General features: G+C 38.8%; 1 long non-coding RNA gene across 1 annotated transcript; it reads right to left on the reverse strand.

Annotated features, from left to right (window-relative positions):
• Positions 1 to 2,959: 2,959 nt before the first annotated feature.
• On the reverse strand, positions 2,960 to 8,486 carry LOC147655966 (uncharacterized). Its single transcript, XR_015279478.1, has 2 exons — positions 5,642 to 8,486; positions 2,960 to 4,097 (listed from the first exon to the last, which is right to left on the reverse strand). It is a non-coding gene; the product is annotated as an uncharacterized LOC147655966 (long non-coding RNA).
• Between the last annotated feature and the right edge of the window lie 5,651 nt (positions 8,487 to 14,137).

A 14,137-nucleotide genomic window follows, 5' to 3' on the forward strand; every position in this document is an offset into this window, starting at 1 on the left:
TGTGGTACTGTTCTTGTCCAGACAAATGCCTGATTTACTTGTGTCTTACTACTCTGAAGAGAAACCTGAGCAAGACATTCCAGCTCACAAAAACTACATTTTGAATGAGTCTGTTTCCAAAGTACTATTCAGACTTGTACTGAGAGTGTCCTGGAAGTGCCACGTGTGCAGACTGGAGCTGGTGCTGGGCTCTTTGTTACCTAGAACATGTATTAACTGTATTTTATGTATAAAACATCTTTGCATACATATGGCCAAGAGAACAGTTTATTTCTGAACAACAGCTTAGCTGTTACTGCTGCTTGCTGACCTAGGAAGTCTTCTTGAGGCCCAAATTAGAGTTTCTTTGGGCTTGTTTGTGCCTATGACATCATTTATGTAGACTGTGGGCTTCACTATAATGCCAAGTATGAAGCAGCATCTTGTGAAGAATTACTTTTGAACAGCTAATTATAACCTTATAAATAAAAAACATTCTGTATTCATTTTCAGCAGACTCTTCTTTAAAGTTTCTCATCAGTTGAATTTAATTTTATGCTCATATCAGCCCTGATGGTAAATACTCTATTCAACTATATTACTGCAACTTCTGAAAAAAATCTTGGGTTTTTGTTTCTCCTGTTCATATGATGTTCATACTCTTAGGCATTTTTTCATCTCTTTACACAATCTCTGCTGGAAGTGGACTCTGAAGAACTGTCTTGGAGACATGTTTTGCTTTTTTCTGGTTAATATTTCCTCAATTTTCCTCACAGATCTTAAAAGAGATCTTACAAATTTTCTTAAAGGGTTCATTACTTGAAATCAGCAGGGAATAAAAGATATTGGTTTGGAAATAATGACTGAAATTCCTCTGTACTTTTTTCGGGATGCCTTTTGTATTTATCTTACACAATTTGAATTCTGCAAGCATTGTGACCAGCCTGAAGATGGAAATGGTTGGGCAGATAAGAAATACAGGGACCAAATTTCTGACATATTGGGGCAGGTGGTGCTTTTCAAATTGTGGTTTTAGGAATGTAAAAAGTGATGTCCCTGCTGAATAAAATGTAGAACTGGAATTGAAGAATGTAGGTTTCTGTTCTGTGTTTTACAGATTTCTGAAGTCACTTGCATGGACATTTAGTCTCTTAATAATCTGTTACAGACGCTGTGAAAAATTGGCTTGCCTTGGAATGCTAACTAATATAATTTGGACATTTATGTGGAGATGCAAACATGCTATCAAGTAATTTTATATTAAAGCTTACTTGTCCAAGAGAGTCAGTAGGTGAAACAGATACCTTAGTAGTTTCACAGGCTCTGCCCTAGGGTTCTGTCCTCAGCAATCCGTGTCTGTACCCCATTAGTGCTGAGGTGAAGTTAGAGTTACACTGGTGTGACAGCAGTTCCAGTTATTGAGGAGCAAATATAACTGTGCTTCTGGTATCTTCATTTCTAAGCTGAGCTGCAATGGGTTCTGCCATGATTTTCCAGGTTAGCTTATTCATTAGAAAGTAGAAAACTAGACCATTTTTTTTTAAACATGATGTAAACACAAAGTTGCAATGCCTTTCTATACAAACATTTTGTCATAGCCTTTTACAATATTTTTTCACTTTCTTTGATTTGCAGAGACCTTTGGAGTGTGCTAGTGAAAATACAGACTTCCTGTCAGTGAACACTTCCTGGCACATTAACACTTTCTGATTTTCATAATTTGTTTTTGCAGGCTAAAGAGTAGTTCACAGACCACCAGGTGTTCCAGACCTGGAGGTGAAAGTCTGTTGTTCTAATGTTTTTCATCTTGGGTGCTTCAGTGTTTCTATGGTTTTGCTAAATCCAAGAATGACTGAAATTTTGCTTTTGGAAGACTGGAGTATATGAAAGGAGAAAAATAAGGTTCCATCTTAGTATGTTTTCATGAGGTGATCAGCATACTTGGCATGTATGTCAAGTCCAAGGTTTTTAAAAAGTGTTTGATAACTATAGCATTGAAAAGGTCATAATACAGCAGTGTGCAAAAATGTAGCTAATCATGTACTCATGCCAAAATGTATTGCTGCAGATTTCCAAGTACTGGATTTATTATTAGATAAGGTGGACTTAAAATGAACTCTGAGAGATTACTTACGGGATGAAGCCAAATACACGAGGACTTAGAGAAGTACAGGAGGAAGCTAGTCTTATTCCACACACACAAAGTCCTGTTCTCAAAGATGATGTATTCTTTTGACTTTTGTACATTATTGACAGAGAACATAGAATGGAATTTATTGATTGATAAACTAAAAACAAAAATTCACTATAGCATTTTTCATGAATGTATGCCAGTGTTTGATGTTTGTTTTCCTTCAAATTTTGACTAAAAAAGAATAAGTCTGGCATTAGGATTGAATTTATTTAGTAAAATATTGGAATCCAAGTCCTATTTGTTTTCTTTTTGGCACCTTAAAAAGGTGCATGTTTTACATAAAAGTGATATCAGAAATAGAGTAACTAAAGGCTTTTTATTTCAACATTTATTCCAGGAAAATGAACAGGGTGTAATAAATGGCCAGTAGGGAGAATGATAATGGAAGAGCAAGTCAAGGTATCATATTTAGTGCTTTACATATAACATAATCTAAACTATTTGTTTTCTTGAATGCCCCTCAGGTCAGTGTTTGCCAGCTTTAACTGGCTAGTAAGCAAACTCTCCGAGTGGTTACCAGGCTCTGTGGACCTCATCGTGTTTGGCTCGCCTTGTTGGTTTCAGTTTTAATTTCATCTAAGCTCGGAAGAACTTTTGAAGGGCTCTTGAACAGTGGATTGATGCAACCTGTGTCTGGGGAAGTATAATGGGAATTGCATTCTATCATCTTGCACAAGCTAAGGATAATTTCTTGCTATTTTTCTACGGATGTGAAGGTTCTGGATGCTTTTCACCACCCTTGCACCTGATGGGGTATTTATTGTTGAGTAATTGTGGATTTCAGCCTTTGTTTTACAGCTCTCAGCATATAATTTTCTTTGTAGAGAAACCAAAAAAACATTGGTTTAATATAAACATTTTCAATAATTAGACATATTAATGCATGTCCTTTTTATTGTGATATTAATGACACATAACTCCCACTGAATTTTTCATCCCCAGTCAACTATAAACTTAGGAGCTGTGATTTTTAGTGGAACATTTTGAAATATGAGCAAACTGAAAAAAATTAACTGCTATTACAAATCATACTTCTCTGCAGAATTGGTATAAAACTGTACTTTAATATAGAAAATCACATTGTGGATCATATGGACCATTTCTAAATGGTATCTGCATCTGTTGTGTTTTTCTGCTAGCAACACTTACTTCAGAAGTGCTTTTTTGTTGTTCATGTGTTGTACTTTTAGTTTCTGTGTGAGAAGGGTCAAATCTTACTGCTGTTCTGGAAGCAATTTTTAAAAAAAATCATTTATCTGCATATTTTGGCAGATGGGTAAGAGAGTCTATTAAAGTATAGAATAATAATCTAAATTATAGTGCAGTTCTTCTGTTAGGTGCTGTAGGAAGCATATCCTTACAGTAAAAAGTACCCATGAACTATTTTTGGAGAATGTATCATTCCTTTGTTGAACCCTGTTCTTTCATAGCAACGCTGTACTGGTACTATATAATGAGCAGTAATCCTGTACTTCTCCCCCTTGTGCTAACCCAAAATAAAACATTAACCTGTGGGGTTTTTATTGCTGCATTATTTCTGTCACTTCTCACTCCATTAAGAGCATCAAGCAATAACCAGGCAATGGTACATGCAAAGACAGTTGGCTTCTGCCAAGCATTTGAACACTAAAAATCTTGCTTTGAAATTGCCTTAGTTACATGTTTTCCATAAATGTAGACCAACAGACTTACAAACTTGAGAGAAAAACCTTTTCTGTGGGTGGCTGAAGTTGTTGCTCATGTAAGGCCTCCAGACATTACTGAATTCTGGAGGCCATGGTTTTACACCAACATTGGAAGGTGTGTGGACCATTTTCCCTCCTGTCACGGTGTGCTGAAACCACCTGCCCATGTTTTGCAGTTTGCTGCTTCAGGTGTCATCCCGGTAGACCCTGAGATGAGGGAGTCCTGGCTAATCCAGTAGCTGCAAGAGACATCGTAGTTGTTTTGTTGAGCAGAGAGAACAGATAGATAAGACCCTGTGCTAATGCATCACCTCCAAAGGTCTAGTATTCATGCAACTCATTAAAATTAGAATACACATTTATGTTAGTGGGAGACTGATGTGGGAAGGATTGATGTGTCCAGATGTGTCCTTCTTTTCTAAGAATATTTGTACTGGCTTATGAAGTAGTTTACTTTTCTCTATAAATGTCGTTTCTATAAATTTACATGAACTGAATACTCTGATGCTATGGAGTGGCTTTTGCTGGTTTCTTTGGTTTGGTTCGTCAGCAAACCCTTTTATCAGCTCTTATGTTTGTCAGTGCAAAATCGATTTACTTTTAGGGGAAATCAGCTGGGCTAGAGTTAAGCAAGTAGGAGAAAAGTTTAATTTGGTGAGCTTTGATGAATATTGTATTGCTGTTTATGGCCTGAAGCAAACATCATTCAACTTAATAAGACTCATTCAAGTGTATCGAGTGGGATGTGGTTGTTTCCTGTTTTGTTCTTTTAGAGACACACAGAGTTCAATGTGTCAAATTATATCTAAATTAAGGGCAACAGTCCTTGAAAAAAAGGTATTTTTTTTCCTTTGGACTTGCAAACATTTCATGGTTATCTTGCACTCATCTACTTTTCATTTGCCTTTTGTATAAAATACTGCTTTCACCCTGGATTTCTTGGCAATTTTCTGTTATTAAATCACTACACTGAGATTAAAATCTATTCTTTATCTGAAAGATATATTTAGGTGGCACATGTTTTGTATTTTAGTGCAGCCCATATTTTAAGATGAAAAAATAGTTGCTGCTTACTATATTAAAAATGCCTGTTAATACCAGAATCAGTGGTGGGTAGGGGTGTTAGTAATTGGCAAATAACATTTCAGCAGATAAAGAAGTATCTGAATTATGAAATGAAATACTTTCTTTTTAACAAAATAACTGGACTTATTATTTCTAGGAAGAGGGAGTAATAAAAAGGGGAGGCAATATGTATTAATAATTTACAAAGTTGTCTCACAGAAACATTGCTATCTTTGATTGTTTATCACAATGAATACATCGGATTTCTATTTCCAGACTTTTTATTCATGCCATTTTATCTGACAGCTGAAATAATTCTACTAAGAAGGATGGATATATGCAGATGGACTGTTTGCCTACTCTTCATCAATGGGATTTCCATTTGGCTTGCTTGAAGTGCCATACTGAAAACTCCCAACATTTGTTTTGAGATTCCTGACTGCTTAACTGTCACAATAGGATAGTATACCTAGAACAATACAAGATTTGAAAAACTTCCTTGTATTTTAGTAGTCTTACGCATTTTAAAGCAAAAGAAAAACAAAAACTTGTGAAAAGGTGTGGACTGTGTTAAAATGCCCAATTCAGTGAAAGATGGGTTTTCTTTAGGTATTATACTTTCAGAAATTTAGAAGTAGCTGAATTTTTTTTGACATTTCCCTTGTAAAAAGTGCAGGGGGCTTCTCCACACATGCAGGTATTCCTGGTTCTTGCTTACCTTTAAACATGTTTGTTCTGGAACAGGATGGCTGCTTAGATTCTTGCTAACTTCATCTGTGAGGTGGAAACAGTATAAAACCAAAAGCAAATTATTTTTTTAGAGCTAGAATGTCACACGAAGAGCTATTCACAAACTCCTGTTGAGCTTTAAGTAGACTCCTGTGTCAGATCTGAGCACTAAAGAGCTTGACTATAGATGAAGGCTCATCAGTTTTCTCCAAGTAAATGAAGCTGTTTGTGTGTATTATTACTTTAGGACTGAAATATCAAATTGTTCCGTTGGGGAGAGGGAGGGCAGAAATTGCATGCTCCAAATCAAGAGATTTCAGTGTATGAAATACACAGTGTGTTTGTCCTCAGGATTATTTTTTGCTTATCTGAAGAATTATTTGCTACAAATTGAGCAGACTTTGTTGTAATTTATAACTATATTTTTATATTTTATTATTTCTGTTTTGCTGTTTTCTATCCTTTCTTATATGAAAGTGTTTCCTGTAATAAAGAAGTAACCTCACATACTGGCTTATGCATGTGATGGAAACTAATGATATAATGATACATGCAAAAGTATTTTTTCAGTGTCACAGAAATGTGGAAAAAAATTAGAATGACTGTTTTTTTTTGCTTTGATTGTCGTTCCCGCTCAGTGTCACAGCTTCTACTAGCATTGGCAAAATCTGCAGCAAGGTACACGTTGCTAATTGCAGGGTTGGAAATAAGTAGATCGTAGGGACTAAGACTACTTGGATCTCAGCTTGGAGATAAAAATAGCAAGGAAATTTTGGGGGATGGTGAAGTTGAAGACCTGTGCTCGTTCCTCATACCTGGAAGATAATCAGTGATAAGGAAAGTATTGAAAGCCCTGAATGTCACTGTGTACCACATCCATGTCCCTTGTGCCAGTACAGAGAGACAGGAAGCAAGGAAAGAAAACACAATGTTTTTTTCCAGGCTACTACTTTAATGAAATTATTTTGCGGAATTGCAGGGTAGAAATAGACTACTGTTAAGATTTACCCTCATGTTATTCACCTGTATTAAAAATCCCATCCTGTAAATGTAAGATATTTATTTAGGTCTTTCTGTTCAGACCTGTAGTAGTATTTGCCCTCAATAGACATAGATTTCCACTTGCTACATGGCTTTCAGTGTGACTGTTGTTTTTATGGGGAATATTTTACAGCAAAGCTAGCAGGATTACTTTACTACTGAATCTTCATTTTTGAAGATTTCAAGGGTCCTTTTAAGTTCAAATTTTCAAAACTGCTTAATATGTGGACTTTCATAGTCTGGTTTTCCATCTGTTTAACCCTCTAACAACCTATCTTAACAACCTCTAACAACCTGTCTTAACAAGTTAGGTATTTCCTGAAAGGGTAAGTATATGCTATTCAGCTCTCTGGCTTTTATTTTGCTGTGGAGTATTTTCCTTAGTGTTTCAGAAAGGAAGGACTACATAAGAGACATGTTACTCAGAAAATCAAACTTTCAGCTCAGGCAGCCTTTGCTTCCACACAGGGGAATCATACATGTTTGTGTCCTCCAGGTGACTGGTGAAGAAGGGCCTTGCCCCGGGGTCTCCTGTGCCACGTGCCTTTTGAATCCCCTCATCCTGGGAGCTGCAGAAGGGAGTTGTTGCTGCAAGGAGTGTACAATGCTGCCAGTTCCTTCCCTGCAAATCTTGTTTCTTCTTGTCAGTGCCATGCTGATCTTGCTCTGAACTAGCTGCAAGTCTCCTGCAGCCTCTGTGCCCCCATGGGAGCTGTGTAGGCTGGCACGGTGTGTGCTCCACATTGATGCAGGCTGGCATTCCCAACCCTCTCTAGGCAGGGTCTTCACTGTGGTCTCGCAGACAGAGCCTGGAAGGACGCGATGCGCAGGGTGCTCTTCCCGCTGGCCTGCCAAAGGGCTGAGGGCTTTTGAGAAATGCTAGTGGCATTGTTCTGTGCAGAGCTTTCTGAAGCCTGGACACCTGTTTGAAACCAAACTTTCTGGTGTTTCAGATGAGGAACTTAGCGTTGCTTATTCATTTACTTTACCATTAGACAGAGTCCATTAATCACCTCCGTCCTGAGGGCATGAGTGGGAAGCTGCCAGGCATGGGGACCTCTTCTCAGCTGTAGGTACAGTCTGGTGTTGTGTGGGGAACACCATCTGCGCAGAGACTACTCTTTGATACAAACCTCGTTCCCTGCTATTTTTAATTAGATCTAGTTTAAAGTATAATATTCTTCTAGTGGGAGAGACAAAAGAGGATATTTTATTAGGTTACAGCATAAAAGTGCCATCTATCATGCGGCTCTGATAAAATAGAATTAACCAAATTTTTAATGTTCCTGGGTCTGGCCTGTCTTCTGAAACATGGTATAGTTTTATAGACCTTGTTCTTGGTCATGTGGAGACTCTGTTTGGGTGGAATAAGCATTCTTTATAAATATGAGATAGATTTGAAACCATTTTGTTTATTAATTCTGCATTTGTATATGTTAGGTGTGATAGATTAGCATTTAAGTAACAAAGAAAAATACACTTAAGGAAGTTTAGGCTGCTGGAGGCTGACAGGAGTTTTTCTCCTGGCCAATAACTGGCCACTTCTGAGAATTGACGGTAATTTTGAGCATTGAAAAGTGGGATGAACCCGTGAACATCACCTTAAGACCAAAGCCCGAGAATTTCTTTGTCTCTTTGTTTCTGGCTGTAAAAGGTAGCAGAACTCCAGCTGGCCCCCTGGCTCCTGGCCAGGCCGTGCGGCCCGGGCTGGGCTGGGCTGGGCCTGCTGCAGTTCCCGAGCCAGGAGATGGGGCCTGCGCGGCTCCTCCCGGGCCCAGGCCGGGCTCGGCTGCAGCCTCCTGGGAAGCTTCCAGAGGGTCCCTGGCTCTAAGCGCCGCTGAGCTGGAACCCGGCACCATGAACACCTGCGGCTTGAGCAAGACTTCAACTCTTTTGCTACCCAGATGAGACTTGCAGATTTAATCCTTTTTCCAGGAAGAAGGCAAGAGAGAGTGATCAAGGTAAAGAGACAACATAAACTATCAAAAACAGTGAAGAAAGCAATTAAACTTAAGATAGAGAGAGAAATAAGGAGATGCTTTAATAAGTTGAAATATTTTTCTGTTAAAGCTATGGAGGTGAACAATAGTGTTCTGAAAAAACTCCTTTAATTCATGACAGAGTATATTGGGGGGAATGAAATATTTCAAAATGTGGATTTAAGCAAATAGTGCAGTAGTTGTGATCTTATGGATGCTGGAACAGAAAAAGAAAAGTGATTGTTGAAGATTTATAGCCCTTAAGAAGCAAAAAGAAAATTTGTGTTTCCAGAGATGCTCACAGAGACAGATAAAGGGAACTTTTGCCTTTGAATAACTCATCCTTAAAATGACACCCCTTGACTTCATGGCCCAAAAACCTACCTCAGAGTAGTGTGAAATGGGAGGAGAGGACTGATGACAGAATTTCTGGGCAGCTGACATCAGAGAAATAGAAAGCCATGAAGAAAATGGTTTTCTTGTGAAAAACTCCATAAATTAGCAGAACTAAACTTATTTTTCTGTACAAAGACTGATAAAGAGACTATAACAAAATTAAGACTGTTTTAACCACCAGGTTTTTTTGTCTCTATGTTGTCATGTGAACAAGAGAATGGTTGGGTAATGGGGGAAAAAGGGTTTCTTGTTGCAGTCCGCAACCTCAGGATCTTGTCCAGGGAAGCCGCAGGGTTCTGGGGACCAGCATGGAACACCAACGAGACAGGCCTTTGTTCATGAAACCATTTATTCAGCATGGGAACAAACTCAGATCCAGAACAGAGAGCCCCAAACAGAGGCTGAGCAGGGGTTTTTGAGGGACAGAACTCTTGAGGGTCTCCACCTTTGAGGGTGGAGTTCAGGGTCAGGGACACTAAAAACTCAATAACAAAACACATTAACAAACAAAAAATCAAAATTAAAAACAAACACTTAAATCTCGGACAACAGCTGGGCAAATTAAACAGTGACAGTACTTAACACAAACATAACGGTTTTTTAATTCAGTCCCTTCCAGTTCTGGATTTTCTTTTAGAAAGGGTGCAGCTCTTAGATGTCCTCTCATGAGGAGCAGAGTTCTTAGATCTCCAGCTTCGGCTCTAGTCCCGTGGGTGCAGGCATCGCCACTTTAGATGTTTTTGGTGAAATGCTGGCTTTCGGAGCTCAGTTACAGTTTCGATTTCCGCGGAGGGGGTGTTGCCCACAGTGGAAAAGGCAGAGCCCCCAGGGGTGGAGCAGCCGAACAAAGGGGTGGGAGCGAAGCAGGAGTCACTGGGGGAAGGGAAGGTTCAGGGCCGGAAAAGAAGGAGCAAGGTGGGAAACAAGAGATCCCAGACCGTGTGGCTGGCGTCATCTTGGGATGGGGGGGGCCGGTCCGGGACGGACTTTCCTGGACCGGGAACGGGGAATATGGAAAGACAGGGGGTGAAGGAGGACACGGAACGGCGGGCAGACGGCAGCAGACCTGCATCACTCTGGATGTTCTCCATCCCTTGCTTGCCTTCAGGAAAACAGGGGATGGGATGGCAGAAGGACACAGGGTGATGGGGAGTCGGCAGCAATCCTGAGCTATCTTGGCATTTTTCACCCTTTGTCTTGCCCTTAGGAACATAGGAGAGGGGAAGATACAGGGAGATATACACCAAAAAAAATTAGGAACTTCACAGAAGATGAAAAACGGTCCACCATAAGAGCCATACCGTCCATTATGTTAATATCATCCATAACATGTCTTGTTGGGTGATATTAGATGTTTGTCCCAGTGTCTGGTCTCTCTGCTCCCCCACCTCCGTAAGCCCTTTTTCCCCCATGCCCGAGGCACTCTCAACCCAGCCTTCCTGCCAGGTACTCTTGAGTCCTCCTTTCTTAGGTGGGGGTCTCGCCGGCTCTCAAGCCATCAGCCGGGTACTTACGGAGTGTCCATGGAGCTGGATCCTGCTGTTCTCCTGGTGCTTCACTGGATGCCCGCATTCTCTCACCATTTGTTGTAGTCCACAACCTCAGGATCTTGTCCAAGGAAGCTGCAAGGTTCTGGGGACCAGCATGGAACACCAACGAGACAGGCCTTTGTTCATGAAACCATTTATTCAGCATGGGAACAAACTCAGATCCAGAACAGAGAGCCCCAAACAGAGGCTGAGCAGGGGTTTTTGAGGGACAGAACTCTTGAGGGTCTCCACCTTTGAGGGTGGAGTTCAGGGTCAGGGACCACTAGAAACACAACAAGGGAGAAACCCCCCAGGGACTCAAACCCAATCAGAACTCCTGGGCCGCCTTTCACAAGGGGTTTGGGGTGGGACAATGCTTATCTGAAAAGTAACTCTTTGTCTCCCTGAGGCACATGACAACAGTTCCTGGAAGCTTTTATTCTGGTTTCTTATTCTTGTAGTTTTTGTTAATAAACTTTCTTTGTTTCTTTTAAGTTTTAAGCCTGTTTTGCCCTTTTTCTAATCCATATCTCACAGGAAGAAATTAGTAGGTTTTCTAGTGATTTTTTTTTAGCTAATGCTTTAAAACCATGACATTAGGTCACCCTGATTATAGACTGGACCAGTGATGCCTTACTTATCTTGCTTTTTTATTTATCATGCGTAAGGTTTGGGGGGAAAAAGAAGCAATTGTAACTGGTTGTGGAAACTGATTATAGTGTCTTTGCACTCAGTTCTGCCTTTTACTCTGCTTTCCTTCAGTTTGCTTTCATGCAGTAACACTGTTTGTAGTCACAACTTTTTTTGGGCTAGGTGCTGCTTTGCTAGGTTCTTAAGCTGGCCCTCTTTCCTGCTCCAAGAAGCCTGCAGTGGAGGAGGCTGGGATAGCCATCAGCATGCTGGCCCTATACAAGAAGTGTTGAACTTCATCTGTGGAGTCAAGGAGGTCTGGAAATGAGTGTTCTCATTTCTCCCTCTAGAACTTTAGGACTCAATTTTGTTGTGTGCTGATTCCAGAACAGTAGGGGAGGTAGGTGCATAATGTAGAAGCAAAACAATTGTGTCTAATTGTCCTTGAATCTTAATTTTAACTAAATATTTCAAAAATATTTTTAGGACTTCTTGAATAATTTCTATGTTTCTTAAAGAACTAACTAACTGCATTTTAAACTTTATTATTAATATGCTATTTCTAGGTAGTGTTGGGGAAATACTGTTAACATCATAACTTACGAGCTTCTGAGGTCTAGTGTATGTTTCTTTAATTTAATTTGGATTTTCCTGACTCGGCTCATTAAAGCCCCTGAGAGAGATTTACATCAAAATTAATTATATCAGTGGTTGAATTGCTTAAGTAATTCAGAGAACTCCATTTTGAATAGGTTTGTAAGATGCTGGTTAAATAGTATGCTTGGGTTTCATAAAATGAGCTGGTATAAACCCTATGGGTTCTCATCCAAGATGGCTTTAATAGAATCACAGAATCAATGACTAGGTTGGAAGAGACCTGAAAAAGCCTGAAAAGACTATGAAAAAATTTCATAAAAGCTAATTCAAGTTCTGTACCTGAATTTTATTTTTTTTTTTTCTTTTGTTCCTGCTGTAGCCTCTCTGGTTACTTTTAGAACGTGGTACATTTTTGACTTAAAATAACCATGAAGCTGTAAGTTTGGGTTTTTGATTTCTATCCCTCCGTGCCCCTTTCTGGGGCAATGTAGAACTATAAAATATGGATTCTAATGTGTCAGATTAAGTACCTGGTTTGAAAGGCATGATACAATTACAGTTCCAGAACTTAGGGCTTTTATAGAAAGATTCCTAATCATGTCATAGAAAGTGAACATGTAAGTCTTATTTGTAAAGTACTTCGATATATTTAAATGGTTTTGAAATCTTATTTAGTTATCTTTTTTTTTTTTTTTTCTTCCCAGAAAGGGGCATAAAATACAATATAATATGATTTAAAATAATGAAAAACAGAATTACTTAAAGAACAGAACATAGTAGTATTGTGGTCCTGTTGTTTTATTTTACTCTAAACAGCTAAAGGCTAAAAAACTATTTATCACTTTGCAGATGAAGGGAAAATACTTGATGATCCTACTGCTTTGTGAGTGTGCAAAACTTATTTTCACAGAAGGAACTGTGTCCCTTTCACTGAATGTGCCTTGAAGTTCAGAGAAAACCATCAAAGTTGAGAGCAGCTCTTTATAACTTTTGTCAGCGCTTGCGTTGGGCACTGGGACTTTGCCGAAAGGCCAGGGGAGTTTTCCAGGAGGAGAGAGATGGGCACATTGCAGAGATCTGTGTGCTGGAGGTGACCAGAGCTCTGAAGGAAACCTCAGTGGCTGGTCTGCAGTGAGAGTCTGAGGGTGAATGTTGAGTCTCTGGCACTCTAGCAGAACCAGAGCCAACTATTAAAATATGAAATATGGGAGCTTTGAAGCTGATCCTTCAGGTGGCAGTTGCACCTGGCTGATGGATGACACACACTGTCAGCAGCTCCAGGGTTCTTTCAGAGTTTCTGTAACTCAGAAAAGGAAGCAGTGCAAAAAATTACTTTGTTGGTATAAGTAAATAGTCTTTAAATTTGAAAACACAGTGACGTCTTTAGAGCTAAATAGGGCTTTTAGGGTTATTTCCGTGGATATCACATATGCTGGATATTCAGACTCATTTGAAACATATTTTGAAGTTTGTGTGGATCAAGTTCATACAAATTGCAGCAGGAAAAAATAGTGAAAAGCTTTTTAGTTTTATAATTTTGAAGTTTTGGGTTGAAATGCACTGCTTGAAAAGAACAGATCTGATTAGATCTGAACAAGTGGCATAAACAGCACTAAATCCCAGAGCCTGGATTAGTTCAAGGTATCACCTATCCCAGCTGATTAAGTTCCCACAGGACAGCTGCAAAGAAATGTGATGTAGAGAAATAGAGAGAGCAAGACAGCAGGAGGTTATCAGGAAAAGAACTAGACGATCTTTAAAGCCCTTCCCAAGTAAAACCATTCCATGATTCTAGGTGATGTGTGGATGTGTATATTAACTTGATATTACTAGTAGTATTATTATCATTATAATTATTTTATTTATTCACTATACTACTATTTATTATTATTACGAGACTTATTATTACTATTTAGTACTACTACTACTGGTTTCTTCTTACACTTCTTACACTTCTTACTCTTCTAATTCTTCTAATTCTTCTAATTCTTCTTATTCTTCTTATTCTTCTTATTCTTATTCTTCTTACTCTTCTTATTCTTCTTATTCTTTTTATTCTTCTTATTCTTCTTACTCTACTTACGCTACTTACTCTTCTAATTCGTCTTATTCTTCTTATTCTCTTCTTCTTTGTATCTTATCTTTCTTATTTCTTGACATATTATTCTTACTTACTACTACTACTACAATTTCTTCCTCTTACTTATCTTACTCTTCTTATTTGTCTTATTCTTCTTATTCTCTTTTATCTTCATATCTTTCTTATCCTTATATTCCTTGACTTATTCTTATTATTTACTATTTTACTACAAT

This window comes from Cyanistes caeruleus, chromosome 1 (genome assembly GCF_971803275.1).
Source record: "Cyanistes caeruleus chromosome 1, bCyaCae1.hap1.1, whole genome shotgun sequence".
NCBI lineage: Eukaryota > Metazoa > Chordata > Aves > Passeriformes > Paridae > Cyanistes > Cyanistes caeruleus.